At 40.7% G+C, this 6,988-nt stretch overlaps 1 pseudogene across 1 annotated transcript; it reads left to right on the top strand.

Moving 5' to 3' along the window:
* On the top strand, positions 1 to 5,099 carry LOC311106746 (adenylate kinase 7-like; annotated as a pseudogene). Its single transcript has 10 exons — positions 1 to 6; positions 1,590 to 1,687; positions 1,782 to 1,914; positions 2,054 to 2,162; positions 2,653 to 2,747; positions 2,856 to 2,988; positions 3,935 to 4,028; positions 4,213 to 4,309; positions 4,551 to 4,679; positions 4,996 to 5,099. The product of its transcript is annotated as an adenylate kinase 7-like (transcript).
* The last annotated feature ends 1,889 nt before the right edge of the window (positions 5,100 to 6,988 follow it).

Here is a 6,988-nt window from a genome sequence, read left to right on the forward strand (position 1 = left end):
ATGCAGGTAGAGACCTTGTTGAGCAGTGGTGGGAAAAGTACTCAATTGCTATACTTGAGTAAAAGTAAAGATACCTTAATAGAAAATGACTCAAGTAAAATTGAAAGTCACCCAGTAAAATACTACTTGAGTTAAAGTCTAAAAGTATTTGGTTTTAAATATACTTCAGTATCAAAAGTAAATGTAATTGCAAAAATATACTTAAGTATCAAAAGTAAAAGTAAAAGTATAAATCATTTCAAATTCCTTATATATTGATAAGTGCGTGAATAGGACCATTTTCCTGTCCTGCTAAGCTTTCAAAATGTAACGAGTACTTTTGGATGTCAGGGAAAATGCATGGAGTAAAAAGTACATTATTTTCTTTAGGAATGTAGTGGAGTAAAGGTAAAAGTAGTTAAAAATATGAATAGTAAAGCAAATTAGATACCCCAAAAAACTACTTAAGTAGTGCTTTAAAGTATTTTTACTTAAGTACTTTACAACACTGTTGTTGAGTAGGCTCTAAAGAATGACCACGTGAGAAGGTTGGAGCGTAAGTAAGTCATGCAATTTGAAAAACTTGAAAATAAGTATGACATAGTATTTTATTTGCCTTGTTACTTATTTGAATTATAACTGAAGTCTCAATCCAAATAGCTAAACAGTTTGCCATTTACTGCCTTATTCTCTGGCTGTACCTAGCCATTCTGTGAATGTGTGTTACAATTTACTGTCAGGTGACGTGTGTAACTGTGTTTCACAGTGTGTTGTCATTGACAGTCATTCCATTGTGTGGTTGTGTTTTACAGTGTGCTGAGAGAGAGACCTGTAGTAGGGAGTGGGGCATTTTGAAGGCAGATGAAGCCATGCCGGCAGTTTGTCACGTAGTGTCAGCTCTATAAATATGTGAAGTGCTTTGGAAGCACTAAGCCTGTTGTTGTCCTGTGCTGCTACAGGGGTGTGTGTGTGTGTGTGTGTGTGTGTGTGTGTGTGTGTGTGTGTGTGTGTGTGTGTGTGTGTGTGTGTGTGTGTGTGTTGGGTTTCATTGCACATACTGTATAATAGCCTAAAATCACCTGTCCTATTGTGAATTGCATTCATATCAGCACTAAGAGTAGTTTACAAGACTAGTTGCGGTGAGTTTGGGAGGAAGACCCTGAATGGTTGGTCAGATTTACGACCACATGGCTGAGGAAGACATACTAGGCCTAATTCACCAAACAATCAACCCCCTGCAGGGTACAGGGTGGAAGAGGCCTAGAAGTCATGGGGAGAGGGAGAGTTTTAATATATGACTGACAAAAATAGCCATTTTTTTTTTACACCAACTGGAGAACAGAGCCATCTTCATTTACATTTATGTATCGCACTTAAATATGCATTGAACTGTAACTCCTCCAAAATAACTCCTCCAAAATACCCTGCTTAAAAAATTTACATTTATGTATCGCACTTAAATATGCATTGAACTGTACCCATATTATGTATTTTTTTAAATCTCTATTTTATTATTTATCTGCGCAAGAGACAGTGTTCCCTTTTGCAAATGCACCTATTTCATTGGCTGAGGCGATGTTAGCAACCTCAAAGCGTCCATCTTTCCCCAGCAACGGGAGACGGTTGAAAAGAAAGAAAGTTATCGAACTAAACGAGTTTTCGTCAACAATATTGCCACGTATTCATCTAAATGTAAAGCAAAGGTAAAGTAGCAACATTATTTATTTTTATCGGCTGTTTATGTGGTGAAATATTCACAGAATGTAGCTGACAATTATGATTTGTTTACACTGACTGTAAAGTTTCTGTCAAATGAGGATGGTCCCCCTGCCGGCTGCGGATGAGCCTACACTGCAAGATGGGACTTTCCAAATTGTTGGAATTATCTTTAACAACGAGGGGAGAATCCCCAGTTTTGCATTAGAATGTTATTCTGTGAGTATATAACCCAATATACAATATTGGTATAACCACACGTCATCATTCAGCACTATGCATTGACATGTAATTTTCAGTTTGGAAACAATTTCATGAAAAAAAGGAATCTAGGCCAGTCATTGACATGTCATTCCAGTCACAGAACCGAGATCAGCTGCTGCCAGGCCTATTGAAATGTGCCGTGGTGGTTTACAATATCTCAGAAACATCAGAGCAGATAGATGAGGCAACAAGGGCCATTTCAGGTTCAAAATATACAGGTTAAACCAAGAGGTTTCTAATATCCCGTAACTCTTTGCGCCACTATTAATGTACAGCCACTTTATTACTGGATTTCCCGACAGCTGGTCACGTTTTCAATGCTAATTCAGCAACGGCGCTGGTCCCATGAATTACATAGTTTATTTTCGAACTCATCCGCATGGAATTATTACGTTGTTTTAACCTTCCCATCTTCAACCTAGATTTCAGGTTGGCAATTAACCAGTCTGTGAAACCACCATTATAAATTCACTCAAGATATTGTCTCATGGGACCTTTTGAGTTACTTTGCAAATACTGCATGGCCTATAGCAGGATTTCCCAAACGCGGTGCACGTTTTGGTTTTTGCCCTAGCACTACACAGCTGATTCAAATAATCAACTAATCATCAAGCAAAAACCAAAATGTGCACCGAGTTTGGGAAACACTGGCCTATATCCTACAGTAAAATGACGTCTCCTCCTCTTCCTTTATGCTTCACTCAGATATAGAGTGTTTTGCCTCTCAAAAGATATTCATCTTGATATCATCAGTCATGACCAGGGCAATGAGCATGCCAGTCGATCCTGTAACGTTAAGTTTGTATTAAATGCTCTGTAATTACTATGCAATTTGTGTACAACATTTCAAAACGCTTCGCTAAATTGCTTCACATACCTTTGCTTTCTGACCTCAGAATGACCCAGAGATTCCTCTGACAGTGGATAACTACAGGAGGAAAATACATCATCCTAACTTCAAGTAGCACAGAAAAAGGTGCTCAAACTGGGCAAAACTGAGTATAATGGGCTGGGCAAATGCTCCTTGACGTAAGGATGATGTGGTGGCAGGTGCTGAATATGGATTGGGAGAGAACCTCCTGGACTACTTCTTCAAGGTACATCTGAACTAAATAACTGATACATTATTATTCTATCAAGGCTTGGATGGATGTTTTCTATTTCACTCTTTCATCTAGCTCGACTCCTCAAGGCGTGTTGGCTTGGAGTTTGCAAGAGTTCCTGTTTTTGGGCTTGGCACAAATGTTATCCGTACTGGTCATGTTAGCGACCTTGCAGAGTTTGTATTTTTCTGTGGGTCCATTCCATTATGTTGATGTTCAATTACTGCTTATATTTTTGTATTTAACCTTTATTTAACTAGGCAAGTCAGTTAAAAACAAACTCTTATTTACAATGACTGCCAAACCCGGACGACGCTGGGCCATTTGTGTGCGGCCCTATGGGACTCCCAATCATGGCTGGATTGTGATACAGCCTGGAATCGAACCAGGGTCTGTAGTGACGCCTCTAGCACTGAGATGCAGTGCCTTAGACCGCTGCACCACTCGGGAGCTTATTCAAGGGTGAAAAATACTAATCCTAGAATTACTGTCAACTTTTGTCTACAAGGGTTATCCAGAATGTTATCGACCACAAGCCAAAGACACATTATTTAATCGCTGTGGATGATTCCAAGAACACTTGAGGGTATTGTGAAGGTAAATAGGCTAAGCCAGCCAGACAGATTTTTGGTAATTTTAAGTTTATTGATATTCTTATTTTAAATAGAGGTATAGATCTACAAATTGGTTGGTGGTATTTTCTGTATATCCCCCTGCTAGATAATAAGCTTTGTGCTTGGTCCAGGGAAGTCCCCAAGGAGGAGCAATGCTGAGAGTGTACCATGGTATTAATACCCTTCTACGATACTTTATATCCATATTTAAGCCAGACATAAACTATTGAGATATTGCGCTCTTTGTTTTCCAATCAGCCAATCAGAATCTGTCTCCTGGGCACTCAGCGGTAGGGAAGAGTACTGTGGCAGATATTGCAATGAGCGTGATCAAAGACTTCGCTGTCACACAGTATCTGCGCATGTGCACTGGTTCTTAACGCGGGACCAAAACAGCGTAGAAGTTAAGCCTCGCGCTTCAATGCTATTAGTTGTTGCGGACATTGACCCACTATGCTGTTTACTTTGTCCAGCTACGTCACGTCGCTGAGTCTACCTTTTAATACAAGATGAATTGATTATATATTCTATTTCAGGAGGATGCTGTGAAAGGGGCTAAGCAGGAGGGAGAGTCGGTCAGTAACGCTCAGGTCCAACTGGACTCGCTAAAGGACAGCAAGGAGCAAAATGAAGGTGTGTTCATATTCCAGTTCTTTATGTGAAGGACACCTGTTGAGGAGAGTTTGCGCTCAAATTGAGTTATGGTAGTATTTGGGGGGGGTATTTAGTTGTTCCTGAAAGCATGTTTGTAGATTTTATTTAGACTCTGCCTCATGTCTATCGTGTTGGATTTCATATTATTCACTTTTGTTGTTTTTGTAACATTTCTCAAGCAGAGTTTGTGGTTTCATAAATGTCATCATTATTCTTGCAGGTAGCCTGGGCGACAGGCTTGTTTACCGTATCATGCGTGATAAGCTGATCTCAAAGCCGTGCAGGAGCCAAGGCTTCGACCCTGACTGCTTCCCCAAGTCCTACCATCAGGCCGAGGAGATTTTCTATGGTACACATAAATCAAATCAACATTTATTTACAATTGAAACATTGAAGATATTGCAAAATACTTTACAAATAAACGATAGAGAACATCACCTTTTCATTGGAACTATTGGTTCCGAACTCCAGTGTCTGTCATCCTGCTTGGTCTCTTAATTAAACAATGATGTTTTCCAGAGGATGACATGGAACTGGATTATTCCAGTTCCAAAATGCATGCCTACAACAAGATAATTCCAGGTTAATGTTATTTATTAGTATTATTACTCATATGCACAGTATTGCATGGCTATCATTGATCCCCCTGTATGTCTGTCTTGCAGAGTTTATTTTCTCCCTGGAGGCATCTGATGACTTCTTAAAGGAGCGGGTGCGGAACTCACCTGGGGTTGTGGCAGAGAAGACTCGCTACTCTCTGCCACCTTAGCCGGCTGAAGAAATATAGAAAGGCCAATGTGGAAGATTAAACGGTTCTGAACTACTTTGATGTGCTGGAGATTCACCCAGAACACATTGGTAAGGCTGGAATAGAATACTGATTTAGTGAAAGCATTTAGAAACCCCAATAGTCAACCTAATTATCAGAACTAGTGTGTAGTAAATAGTGATTGAACAGAACTTAACGCATTGAGAGGAAGTCTTTCATTGTCTGTCTGTCAGAGGTGAACGATGCGGTGCTGTGACGGAGAACATCACCAGGCTGGTGGGGCGTCCCCTGAACTACGGACCCACCCCTGAGGAGAGAGAGGCGATGGAGGAGAGCGATGCGGTGCTGTGACGGAGAACATCACCAGGCTGGTGGGGCATCCCCGGAACTACGGACCCACCCCTGAGGAGAGAGAGGCGATGGAGAGGAAGGTTGCGGAGGAGAGCGCCTGGTACTGGAGACCGCAGAGTGAAAGAGGAGGGAGGCTGAGACCGCGGCCAAGATGGCCGCACAGCTAGAGGAGTGGGTAAGAGATGGGCTGCATCAGAAGTAGTATACTATAATGGGAATAGGGTGCCATTTCAGGAAACATCTTTCACATTACTCATTGAGATTGATTCCATTTTAGAATCCTTATTAGACCAAGGGCCACCCACCAAAAATGTGGTGTTCCGTGACCCAGAAAACGGAACTGCTAAATTTCAGCAAGACTATGTAGCTAACATTATGAACATGAATACTGTGTGATTAAAAACGTGTAAAAGTTGCACATATGTTTTTTTCTCTTTAATCAAAGTTATGATATTTGGCATCCAATCACAGCGCGTCTTAGGTAATTTTCCTAGCAACGCTGCTATGTTTCACCTTGGTTACTTTTGTTGCACACTGGTGCACAGAACTATTTGTGTGTACGGTGTTCGTCCTTGCATCAGCTCAAGCGACACATGTTGCATTCACTGATCTAGATTTAGCCCGAAACTAGGAAATATGTTTTATCCATGTACAGTGGTTTTCTCAGTAACAGTAACATGACAACTTCATAATGTTGCTAGTGGAAATTACCCAGAATGCGCTGTGATTCCGAAAACAACCGGGTGGTGATTTTATAATATTTATTAATGTGCAACTTTTACAAGTTTTAAACCACAGTGTTCATATTCGTAAAATGATCTACGTAATGGTTTTGCAGTTTTGTTTCCTGGGTCACAGAACGCCTTTTCTGAAGCCTTTTTTGATGGGTAGCCCTTGGAATATATAGGCTCATCTCCACATTGCGTACTTCTATCCAGTCCTCTCAGATCTGTGAACTCTTAAAACCACTCTCTGTATACAATCGAAGAGTGGGCCACCAGCAACAATGTAAACCATGGAGCTGTAGTGTTTGTTTTAGCCGAGTTGATTTATACGTGTATGTGTGTCTTTATCACCGTCACGTGACTGAGGTGAAGAGGCATGAGCTGCTGGAGGCTCGCTTCATCCCCCTGAGGAACTACCTGATGAAGTACATGATGCCCTCTCTCACTGAGGGCACGATGGAGTGCTGCAAGGCCAAGCCAGATGACCCTGTTGACTTCCTGGTAATGTTGTTCGTTTTTTTTTTTTATTGAATAAACTTTATTAATCCCACAAAGAGATCTGATTTGTCACCAGAAAGGGACGTACAGAAACAACATGCATACATCAGACCAATAGACAGGGCAGTGATGGCTGGTGAAATGAGCACAAACCAAATGGGTTCAAGATAGTAGAAGCCTATTTCTTTTTAGTCTTTTTTTATTTAACCTTTTATTTAACTAAGCAAGTCAGTTAAGAACACATTCTTATTTACAATGACGGGCTACCAAAAGGCCTTTTACGGGGACTGGGATTTTTAAAAAAAAGTGTGTATG

Source organism: Coregonus lavaretus (genome assembly GCF_964263955.1).
Source record: "Coregonus lavaretus genome assembly, chromosome: 31".
Classification (NCBI taxonomy): domain Eukaryota; kingdom Metazoa; phylum Chordata; class Actinopteri; order Salmoniformes; family Salmonidae; genus Coregonus; species Coregonus lavaretus.